Source organism: Cinclus cinclus, chromosome 4 (genome assembly GCF_963662255.1).
Source record: "Cinclus cinclus chromosome 4, bCinCin1.1, whole genome shotgun sequence".
Classification (NCBI taxonomy): Eukaryota; Metazoa; Chordata; class Aves; order Passeriformes; family Cinclidae; genus Cinclus; species Cinclus cinclus.
In genome coordinates, this window is record NC_085049.1 from 42031144 (window position 1) to 42044502 (window position 13359).

Below are 13359 nucleotides of genomic sequence, written 5' to 3' on the forward strand. Positions count from 1 at the left end.
AGTGATGTATTTTTTAATGAGAATCAGGTAATAGATAGTGCATTTTGCCAAATAATTTAGCCTATTATTTTTCTCTCAAATCATGATTAGCCCCTGGAAGTTCATCCTGCAAATTCATGTATCATTTAATTCTCTTTGGCAATTAATTGTGTGCTTCCCTTTGAGACAAAGCCCAGATGCAAGCTGTGGCATAGCATGCTTCTGGGACCACAGACTGTTCATGGTGCAAGTAGAGAAAGAGGGAACTACTTAGCCATTCCTCATCCTCTAGGATTATTCACAAGGACCTTTGAGAACTTCCACTCCCTCCATGGCTGAGGCCTGGTATGACACTGTGACTGTAACAGCAGTCATGTGCACAGCAACACAATCCTACCATCATTTCAGGAATTTCAAACTTCAGTGTTCTAAATGACTGATAATTATGTTTCAGGGTCACATAAGTCTCGTGGAAAACCCGGAGGACATGCAGGTCAGAACACTGTGAATGTGGGCACATTTGACCTACTTCAGAAGTGAAGTCCAGAGGAGAACAAGTACCAGTTTTCTCCTTCCTCTTGGCCTGGTGTCACTCCCATCAATGCAGGATTTTTCTGATTAGTTGTTGCTATTTGTCCACAATGTCACTAATCCTTTCAAATATCCAAGGTAGATAAACGAAGTAATTTAAAAATATGTGTAGAAACTGTATTTGTAAACTTTCCTGGGCTTTTGTACCCTGTTAAAGAGAACATTGAAGAACCAATAAGCAAAAATGAAGTAGGAGGTCAGGTGAAACCCACAGCAAATTTGCTGTGCAGCTTCCCACTGTGGCTGTTAACATACATGTGAAGGATGGCCCATATTTTCTTGACTGAACAGGATAATGAATAAAGAGAAACTGCCTAAGCTGTGTTGTGGCCTAAGAAGGGATCACCTCACCCAGTATTTCCCTTTGAGAACAGGATAGGCATTGAATTTTATCTCTTGGTAAATCTCAGAGGATGCATCTGGACATTGGATTTAATAGCCACTACAGGCAGATCTCTGCTCACTTCTTTAATCAATTTGTACTTTTATATACATCTGTTCACTTAGCACATGACTAAAAGATCAAGACATAAATAGTAATTAGACAAGTGCAAAAATATTACCCATGATATTGTCTCTCCATTCAAAGCTGAAATTACGAGTTCTGAAAACTTATACAAAGGGAAATGCAGCTAATAGGTTTACAAAACTAATGCATAGCTGTAAAACAAAGTTATTACTCTATAAAAATGGAAGATCTCATAGGAGAGAAATCACATTACTCAGAATTTACAGTATTTACAAACGCTTCTTGTCTTCATATACCAGTAAATTATGAATTACTAAAATTCCATGAGAACATCAAAAAGAAATTATTTCAGAACACACAGTGAGGCAATATTTTTTTTCTTATTTTCGGTGCTTTTGCACTCAATTTTTTAACTTGAAGTTATTAATTTTCTCATAAGGAAATTAAGTAATCTGCACTGCAGAGTACTGTAATGCAATATCTATGTTTAGAGACAGAAAATTAGTCAAGACGTGAACCAGATATTATGCTAAGAACTCACACATATAAACTAATTGATACAATTTCTTAGGGAGAAATACCTAATGTAATCTCTTGGCTTCATTCCAAAGCGGTCTTTTATTTATACAGTTCACCTTTATACAAAACTCTTGCAGAAGGATCATTGTTCTTGTAGCTGGTGGAGATATATTTAATGTAAGCAGGGGCTATAGTGTGCTTAATAAGCACAAAGGGTACTTCTCCACAGCTGACTACTGGAAAATGACAGCACCCGATGGGAAGTTAGAAACAAGAGGCCCAAAGCAATATGTCGAAAGATGGAATTCAGACACCCAAGGCTCGAGACTGTCATCATGCCATGTGTCAAGCTAATAAAACAGAACCAGACTTGGCAGGCGATGAAGGTGGCAGCTCCAGGAACATCCTCAGGGGCCACCAGAATTGTGGAGAAGTCACCATGGTGCACAAATGGTGAATCTTTCAAATCCATCTTCAAGTCAGAATTACTTGGTTTTATGTGGCTGCTCTTCCTCTAATTTGGGGGTGTGGTAGAGATACCGGCCGCTTCTGGGGCTCTTAGACATGCTGCTATAGTCTAAATATTTAGATTATCATTAGCTATCCCTTCTTGTAGGAATCATCTGACTCCCCCAGGAACAGGATTTATAGGTCTTAAAATAATGTAACCAGGAATTTATAAATTCTCCTTTATTAAACTCTTCAATTAAGACTTAGACTTTTAAACCTTTCTGAAGTTCTATAACTTTTATATCTGTTGCTTTTAACCTGTATGCTGTTGCTCCTGTAAATGAGCATAAAAATTATAAGTAAAGATAAATTTTAGCATCAGGTGCTCATTCCATCAAAAGGTACCAAACAGTGGTAAAAGAATATGTATGCCACCAAAAAAAAAATACTGATTATTCAACTGTGGAATACTATCTATAGCAAAGTGATCTATAGTTTACATGAACCAATTTACTGAGAGGGTACACGTATTTATTATATTTCATTTATTTTTCACTTGTGCCGATTTGGAAAATTGCACAAGAACAGGTTAATTAAATCACAAAAGTAACGGAGTAAAATACATGACAGCAAATTAAAGACAATAAAAATATATTATTTTAAAAATGTTTTGTAGAATTAAATCCAAATCGCCTAACTTTCTCTGTCATCCCTTATCCTGGTGTGTCCTATTCTGATTTTAGGCACTGCCAAAGGCCCTACAAAATGCCATCAAGAAACATTTTTTTCAATAAAAACTAAACAATAGTAATCAAGTACAAAATTAGGCAGGATAACCTAGTGCTTAGTATTGTCTCCTACTAAAACGTTTCTACAATATTTCATAATTAATAAACATATTTTCACCTCTATTACATGTAATTAATGATACAGCAATAGAAAGTAGCTCTGCTTCTATTTTATTTTTTTTTTAAATTTTCCATTCAGATTTGCCACTACATAAGATAGTCATAAAAGTTGCTCTTAGTAAATTGGAATCTTAGAATGAAAATATCCATATATTTAATTATAAAAGAGGTCCAGCAAAATACTTTCTGTCAAGATGTTCACTTGTTTATGGATTTTATTTATTTACTGCTGAGATACCTACTGCCTGCTGCCAAACTAAGTATTTACTTCAATCTGTTATCTTGAATAAAAAGCAAAAAAAAATTGTCAATGCCAAAGTACCTATGAAGACTCCTTGGAAATGTTGTTTCATGGTTCAGACAGTGACAAAAAATAAGTTTTATAATGGAATTAGGTGGATGAGTTACATTATTTGAAAGATGAGACATTTAAAAATAACTATGGAGCTCAATGTTTAGTTATAATTTTTTTTTTTCCAATAAAACTTATGAAAGGACATTTATTCATTTACTGAAGATCGTTCAAGCGGACTTTTTTGCATTCATTATTATTATTTTATTTTGCAGTAACAATAAAGGCACATAACATAGATGCTTTATTGGTAACAGTCTGAAAATGGATTGTAAGATAGTTTCACAATATTTATGACTTTATCTGCTACCCATGCTGATAACTACATTTAAGTATCTGAGATGCTGTTTGGGATGTATTGCATTATTTTTAAGCATTTTCAGATTTCAGATGAAAGCAGAAGAGGTATGTTTCAGGTAAAAGGAAAACAGAATCATAGAATATGCTGAGTTGGAAGCGACCCACATGGATCCCTTCACCGCACCACCCCAAAAATCACACCATGTGCCGTAGACCATTAGTCCAAATATGTCTTGAAATCTCTCAGCCTTGCTGCTGTGACCACTCTCCTGGGGAGCCTATTCCAATTGCTCAACCATCATCTGGGTAGAGAACCTTTTTCTAAAAAAATATATTTCTTCTTATGATGAAGGATTTTGGTATGGAGGTTTGTGGATGGCATTTTTAGAGATCTTTGGGGCTTCTTTTGAACTTTGGTCTTGCCCTTAGGTTAAGACAAATTACCAAAGGTTTATCTATCTTAGACTACCAGTTCAAACAATTGGAATCTGTTGTGTTCCCACATCTAGGGCAAATTTAAAAATTCGTATGTGTGGAGTAGATCTGGTATTAACACATGGGAAATCACCAGTGTTATATTGCTTCTAGTATAGGAAACTGAAATTATTAGGAATCTGAAAACCTGTGCGAAAAACTTGTCAAGGGAATAAGATCGCAGTCAGATCAGATACATCAGCTGTAGGAAATGAAATAAATTAACTGTATTAGGAAATCTATAATGTGTTTTGCAGACAGTAAAGAATTTTATTGACAGGTGTATTAGGAAATCTATAATGTGTTTTGCAGACAGTAAAGAGTTATATTAACAGGTATATTTAAATTTAGAGAACATAACAGTACAGAAGTTAATAACAGTACAGAAGTTAATACAGAACATAACAGTACAGTACAGTTCAGATTTAGATTTGATAGGGGCTTTTTTGTGAAAAACATTTTAATGTATTTCAACTGAGGCAGGATTTTCCAATGAAATGGAGTTAATGCCAGAAACTCCTTCAATTGTTTAAAAACCTGTGACAAGTCTTCAGCACACACAGTATTTTAATTAGACATCATAGTAGCATGAAAATTGATCTCCTCTTGTTGACAAGTGCCAGTTAGTTTAAGGTGAAGTCCCAGCATTATTTCATCTGAAGAGCAGTAGAATTAGAGCATCAGCTCAGCTCTGACCATGAACTGAGTTTGTCTGTTATTACTGAAGTTAATAAGTTTCCTTTATCAAGCATGTACTTATGCAGGTGAATGGGTGAATATCAGAAACCAAACACTGATATCTTTCTTAGTAGAACTGAATATTAAATAAATGTATGGTCTTCTATTTTCTAGGTCAAACTCACAGTCATTGAGCTATATGTGATTTTGCTTCTGCAGGTGCTGAATTGCTCCTCTTCTGTCATGATAGGCAGGGCATAAAACGGCCCTCAGCACCCTCTTTGATATGTCCTCAGTGCATAATAGGATTAAGCTTGCTGTCATTTCAAAACCTGAAGCTGCATCTGCCTCATATATAGTGTTTTGTAAACAACAGTGCTGCTGAAGCTAAAACAAGGGCTGGTATGGAGAAATTTAAATAAGTCAGACAGCAACAGTGGTGGCACAGAGACTGAGCAGGCAGTGGCTTATCCCAAGATGTTGCATTTTGTGTTGGGTATTTATCTTTGGTGGTGGAAAGGACAAAATCAGCAGTCATTCTGTTCTCCCTCACTTATGTTCTTTAGCAGGATATAGCAAACCCTACCAACACAATCCACATCAAAGAGGAATACTATCCTTTTGCAGGTTTTGGTCTGCTTTCCACCCTAGTTTTATCTTTATGCATTTAAAGGGCAAAAGGACTTGCCTTAAATGTCTTGTTTGGTATATATGATTTTAGCAATGCCACCACATACCTTTTTCACAATTCTCCAGTGGATAAAGTACTCTGAAAGTGAAAGTATGCGTTCATTTCCCTCTTTTCTGTGCAAAGATTCAACGCTCTCACTTCCCAAGATTATTTCTTGTTAACAGCTTACAAAATGCAATACTTTTGTAGAGCTCCAGAGACTGCACTCTTTATCAGCGAGTGTGTTAAAAGCCATTTTAAGTTGCAGTGCTCACTTGCAACTGCCAAAGAAATCTTTACTTGTGCACACCAGTGTTTCCTACACAATACGTGGTCAAAATGCAGCTAAGGTGTACTTGACATCAGGAAGTTAAAAATTACTCCTGGGACCACCTTTTTTAAGTTACAAAAAAATAAAAGAACTTGAACCTCCTAATAGAACGAAGAAGCATTCTGATATTTGACTGGAAGAGAGAAAATAGTTTCTAATATTATTATGTATTATTTGTATTTTTACTCTATGATTTATACCCTACTGGGATTAAGAATTGGGACAGTGTCTGTATTTCAAAACTAAGAGTTTTGAATATGACTCCCAGCACATAACAGCATTTGGAAATGAATAATTGCAGGAAAAGAAAGCATATTTTGCATGTGTTGCTACTTAACAGAAAAATCTGGGAGAAGTAATAACCTTCTATATGGTAATGTCACATCAATCTTCTTCCAGCATAAATACTTGGCTTCTCATGGTAGAATAAATAGTTATAAAAAATAAAATTAAAATAATGAAGTTTTTACTATGATAACTTCTTTTTGATCATAGTGAAATAGGATTTTTTAGAAAACATGACTGAACAATACCATATTCTGAATGTTTTAAAGGTTTTCTCTTTGTTGGAATTTTATTTAAGAGAAGAATACCATAATATTAAGAACACTTTGAAGTCCTGTCACACATCCATCTAATAAATGCCTCTATTTATTACCAAATTTATTTGTTTGCATATATTAAATTTTTAAAGCTACAGAAAGGTCAGAGAAAATTAAATTGAAGAAGAAGAAAGAAGAAAATTAAATATTTATGTTATCTAAATAAAATATCTCAACATAATTCTTTAAGGTTTTATTTTTGAAAGGGTTTTTTTGTACATGTGCTGAAGTAAATGGATATTTTTATTCTGAGTCTTCCATGACTTAGTATGTTTAGTAACACATACATATTGCTGACTTCACCAAACATCCAGGGCTAAAGTCAGAAGAAATAATCAGTCTGATAATCAACAAATTTAAAAACAGGTCTCCAAAAATAAGGTAGTGTTTCATCTAATGCAAATAGCTGCAAAATTCCTCAATTTTTTTGTTAATAAGGTGAGATTACTTCTCCTAGTATTTCCCCCTGGTTCAGTTAGAAATAATACATTACAGCATTACAAAGAAGGCCTAGGTGCTGAAATAGCATGTTGAGTCTGGCTGTGAATGGAGTTACTTTTCACCATGGCTGCCCTGACAGTGCTTTGTCTTGCACTGGTGTCTAGAAAGCTGCTGGTAATAACAACCAGGGCTTTGGCTGAGCACTGCCTCTCCAGTGTTCCTCCCTAGTAGACTGGAAATGGGCAAGATCTTGGGAGGCAACAGAACCAGGATAATTGACACAGAATGACCAAAGTAATATTCCACACCATATGATCTGTTCTCATCTCTAAAAACTAAGAGCAAATGTGTGTCATGGACATGGGGGGAAACAATAAGCTTGGGTTGGGACATAACATTTGTCTTCCAGAGCAACCACTACATTTACTGAGGTACTGCTTCCTGGCAAGTGGCTCTACATCACCTGCTACTGAGAAGTAGAGAATATAACCATTGTTTTCCTTCACTTCCATATGCAGCCTTTGGTATTGCTTTATTAAACTGCCTTTGTCTTGAACCATGAAATTTTTTCATCTTATTTTGACCCTCTCCTGTCCATCTGAGGAGGAGACTGATAGAATGTCTTGGTGGGCACCAGTTCTGCAACCGAGGTCAATCCATAGTTTTTATATGTAATAATAGAATTGCCTCCACACAATTTCACGAAGGAGAAAGCACATGTTTGCATTTGCATTTTAATCTGCAGAAATAGCTTTTTAGTTTGAGGTAAGTATTTTTCTGTTTTAGTTCTGAACATTCCTGGTTTACAACTTCAAAGACCTTTAATACAATTAAGATTAGTCCTTGTCCTTTACCAGATCCCGTTTGGACCAGGTATTTTATTCAGGCATATAGAGAGGAACACAACAGCTCTTTCATGCTGTGGCCCGAACATATCCTTTGTGATGTTTCATACTCTTGATCATAAAATATTGAGCTGCAGATCTAGTTACAGAAAATACTGTGAAGGTTGCTACTGTGGCAATGTTCAAGTCACTCCAAAATACTTTTTTTATGGTCCTCATTGTTGTATGAAAGCAGATAAACATGAAAAAAACCCAATAGCCATACTTCAAAGAATGGGCTGGTTAAGCACTGTGAGTTGGTCACTAATAGATAATGTGCTTTTCTGGGTAAATTAAAACATATGTGCTTATAACTATGTCAGGAAATAATAGAGATATTTCCCAAAGCACCTTCATGCTTCTATATAATTTCCAGTTAAAAGTGAAAGTAGTGCAAGCAAAATAAAAACATTCAAAATGGATGTTGGAAGGTCCTTTTCAAGATTTTTATAGGTCATTCGAATTCAAGGTAAATTTAGCTCAGACATTTTACAATTCCTAACAGGAAATGCATTCTCAAGAGAGAATGTTTCAGAGTAGATGTGCTTTTGTCTGGGTGGAGATTTTTTTATCTTGAAATGGTCATCCATCCTTAAAATATCTCAAAGAAATTTACATAATTCTCTAAATTCTATTCTAGCTTCTTATTCACCCATAAGGACACTGAACTGCATATATGCCTGTGTTAATATCTTATTTCAGTCCCAGAAAAAAATAATCTTATTTTTCCAAATGGATTAAAAAGCATAGGCAGATAATCACTGGTTTCAGAAAATTTTTCTGACTTGTTTTCTCTCCCAATAGTGCTTTACATTTCTTTTGAGAATGACTTTTACAGGTTTTTTTTTTGTTTGGTTTAGGGTTTTCTTGTTTTGTTTTGTTTTTTATTTCTATTCCTAAGGATTTTTATTTTTTTTTTTAATTTCAGAGACAAGTTCACTTCAAGACAAAACACTACTTGTCACAGAACCTTTTCTTATTTATTAGGTGTACTATGCCTGGCTGTTAGAAGTCAAAAAGCTTTCACTTTTTCAAAATCTCTCTCATTTTTTCCCTGTTAGAAATCCTGAAAAGAGGAGTGCATGTCACCAGCTCTTCCTAATGAAGAATGTTTTGTGATTATTTGCATTATTTATATACAAGCACCAACATTGTACAGGCTGTTTTTGAAGTTCAGTGTTTTCCTCTGCCAGTGCACCTGGTATGGATATTGAGTACCCTGACTTACAGGAAACAACCACAGCTGCAAATAACAAAGGAAGATGTATACAAAGGTAGGAGGTAGAACCCCTTGTCCTGGAGTAGGACAAATATGTACAGAATAGTTGTTACTAGTACAGTAGGTTTTTATGGTCGACCCTGTGATGCTTCTTCAGTAATCCATCTATCCCTCATTAGGCACTTTCGGGTACAAACCCAGAGCGATTGGAAGTTCACTTATGTATTTAAATTCAAGACCAACTCCATAAAAATATGTACATACTTTACTGTTATAAATGGACGTAAATTTCAATTGACTTAAATAAAAAAAATAAGATTTTAAGGAAAGGCTACAAGCTTTTGTAGCTCTGGCTCCAAGGAAGAGAATGTAAGGGGATGCACAATATGTACACAACATTAAATATTCAGCTGTAATCTAACAGGAAATGTTTATCTTCTAAAGTTTAAAAGAACTAAGCACTCCTTACTAGTACTTTCATGTTCAATAGCCTGACCAAGGATATATGTTGCTGCTTTTTTTTTTTTTGCAATTCCCTTAGGACAGCTGATGATATTGAGCATATCCCAGAAACCTGCACAGAAGGGTTTACATCAATTACGAGCTCAGCTACTCTTAATTTATAGGAAAAACTTTATGTAATAATTCTGGTTGGGCTGTTTTTTTCAAACAACTTAGAGTCAGTAGCTAGCCATCACATAACATTATTGATTTACAAAACAAAAACAACAGAATTTCTTAAAAGAAAAAATTGTAATGTCATGTCTTTTTAATTTAATCTACAAATAATTCCTTTTAAAAATTATCAGGGACTCTAAACAGTAGAGGACTCATTTTTCATTGTCTCCAGTGAGATGATCTGTCTGAAGGATGCTGATTAAGATTCTTTTAAAGACCTCAACTTGCTTCAGTGAGAATCGTGATTCGTTTTTGATATGGCAGCTGCTTGTGAGTATTTATACTTCTTCCCACTTCAGCTGTATGTTACTGGAGGTTTTACAGTTGCATTCAGGCATGACTTAAATACCATTTTCCATAGATCCTGGAAAAATTTGGAGCCTTAATGTAGAGTGATTTGAGTGAATATTTTTAAGTGAATAATTTATTCAGACAATTTTTTGGCTAACCTTCTCTGTGAATAATGATTTAAGGAATACATTTGCTTTCTATCACTATTCAAATAACTGTTTTTGTAAAAAGATCCAACCCCATACTTTTCATCTCCAACATACAAAGTTGTTATCCATTGGTTGATAAGTAATTTCGGCTTTGTGATTCAGACCATTGATTCCCAGGAGATTAGGCGTGTCTATGAGTAAAGTACTCACTGAATACAGAAAGAGATGTTAAAAAGATTAGAATTGCATGAAATCACATTTAAATCTCGTGTAGGCCTAGCAGACACCCAATATGTCTACCAAATTACATGGCCAATTAGCTTTCCTTATAGTTTAGGCACTGAGAGCTGGTAGTGAGAATAGCTGTGACCACCATAAGCATTGGACTCCAAAGTCATGGGTTAAATTAGCAACACAGTGGGAATTCTTTTATGTTTTGCAAGGGCGGTGCATAGATTAAGGGAAGTATATCTGCATTTGATATCAAAGGATGAGAAGATGGGGTGATGGTTAAAGAGGAAGTATTGGATAGGATGGAACCTGACCACAATGTAAATTATATATCATAAGGGGTGAAGAATGGGCTGGTTTGGCCTGGAATAGGTTTAATTTTCTTCATACAAGCTTGTATGGGGATATATTTTGGTGTTGTGATGGCAACAGTGTTAATACAGAAATGCTTTTGTTACTGCTGAGCAGAGGTTGCCCAGAGCCAGAGCTTGCCCCGGCCTTTTCTGCCTCTCACACCACTCCACCAGTGAGGAGGTTGGACCTGCACAAGAAGTTGACCCAAGTGATGCAAGTGGTATCCCCGACCATGTGTCATGCTCAGCATATCAAGATGTAGAAGAATGGAAGTGGTTTATGTTTGGAGGTGGCATTTGTCTTCCCAAGTCACCAATATGTGTGATAGAGCCCCGATTTCCTGGGAATGGCTGAACACCTGATGCCCATGCAAAGTGAATGCATTCTTTCTCTTGTTTTGTTTGTATGCAAAGCTTTTGCTTTACCTATTAAACTGTCTTTACCTTAAGCCTATGATTTATGATTTATTTCTTTTACTTTTCTTATTCTCTCACCCATCCCATTGGGGTTAAGTAAGCAAGTGGCTGAGTGGTACTTTGTTGCTGCATGGGGTTAAACCGTGACAATGGCAAAGAACTGATATGTTCTTTGAAGAAGAAAGAAACAAACCACACAAACACCTGCTTTAGAAAACTAATTTACTGTTGAAATGTTGTCAAGCATTACGAATCTCAGGCTTCTCATGCAATATGTAAAGCAGTTATTTATCTATTCAATCCATACACAAGAAGGTACTTTAAGAAAGAAGAAATCAAGCCAAGTCTTAGGTGGTATATTGTAATGGGAACATATTGCTTTGATGATGAGTGAGTTGATTATTTCCCCCTGCCTTGCCTGACAAAAACAGAGCGAAAATAAAGGTATGGTGCTTCCTTCTACTAAAAAGTCTGGATCACTGGTTCAGGATATTAAACATGTAAATGCTTTTTCTATCTGTGGTCATCCAAACTTATAAATAATTGCTGGAGCAGTGGTGTTTTTGGTATGACGTTCTTCACAGTCTTCAGGAATTTTTTGTTTTCCTCCTCTTTAAAAGCCTAACTCCACCCCTCCTCAACCACTTATCAGAGAACCAATTTCAAATGGTTCCAGGAACATTTTTCATTTATAAATGTACTTCTAGGAATGTTGCATTAGCTTTCTGTAAATGTTTTTTTCTGATAAAAAACTCACTTACCTGGCTACACATGAAAAAACACTTCATAAATAGACCATTCTTACACTACTGATGAACTTCAGAATTCCCCAGGAGAATATGATGTCAGAATGATCAAAGCACACCACTTTCATGCTACTAAAATACAACAGCTGAAAACCGCTGCTGCTGTATGTGGCACACAGCTGCTAAAAGCTACACTTCAGAGGGTAAGCATGGTGAGATGCAGTTTGGATAATGCAACAGTGCATTCCAAGATTGGCATTCACAATTAATTCAGCACCAGTGGCTGTCTAGACAAGTGTCATCATGTTTTATTTACCTCATCCAACACCACTTCTCTTTCTGAGAAGCTTCTTATTTCACATTTCACAGTTAGGCTCATTCTTTGTACTGTTCAACATGAGCAGCAGGAATCTGCCCCCCACTGAGACACTTGTTTCACCCAGTGAGAAGGTGCATGTATTACTGAGAAAACGGCATGATCTGGCCCACGCATTTTAAAGATTTTCTTTCACAATGGTGTTTCATATTCATATTCTTTTGACCTTTTAGGATTAGCATTGCCTTTGAAGGAAGAGAGGAGAGAATCTAGTGCATTTTCACAAAAAATCCACATTCACTGCTGGTTTTTTATACCCACATTCTCAAGTTTTACATCTTCCCCTTTTAAAAGTTTCTCTTTTCTGCCTCTAGAAGTGATAAACATGCTCTTTTTTTGTTCTTCTCTGACTCCCACTTACACAAACGTAATCCCTTTTCTTGTCCACAGTCATATACATTCAAATTAAAACAGGTACAGTATTTTGACCACTCTTATAAATACCTTGGCTGATCTGGAGTTATATTCTAGTCTTCATTGTTTACTACTAATTGTTCAAAGTATTGTAGAGTCCAAAATTTGTTTTGAATAACAAGCCAAGCATGTTATTTGCCATTACCTGGAAGAGAAGGACAGATAGAAGAGAGAGTTTAAGGAAATTAATCACATATATAATAATTTTTTTTCATGTCCTAAGAAGTCAGCAACAGAATTGAAATTAACCAGGCTATATAAAGAAATGTAGATCAAGGGTAGTTTGTGAATTACAGTCAAAGATGTCAAATACAACAGAGACAAGAAAAACATTGACATACATTTATAAGTATAATCTTAAAATTGCAGTAATATCTTTATACTGTATGATTATCCTAAGGCAAATTTCTTTAAGAAGGAATAATTTTTAAGATTTTTTCTCCCTTCTTCTATGTACTTCAAAGTTTAAACATAGACTTTGATTAAGAAATAGAAAATGAGCATTCAAAACTAATCCGAAATATCGTGCCTGTTTCCCCAGCCCCCAACCCCCCAGCAATTCATGCATTCATTGCATAAGAATGTATGAAGTCATTGGTATGCATGACAGAAATCAGACAGAAGGATCTATGTCATATTATGGATGTTAACAAAATGTGCAAGATATGAACCAGATTCAGCTAGGCCAAAATATTATCTCTATATTAACATGTAAGCATTGACTGTATGTTGCATTTTGAAAGTTAGGAAGACTGCTTAGCAGAGCTTGTCATTTTGTTGGCATTCCTGCTACCGTCCCCTGATGATTATTTCTTTACATGACAGAGATGGAGGACT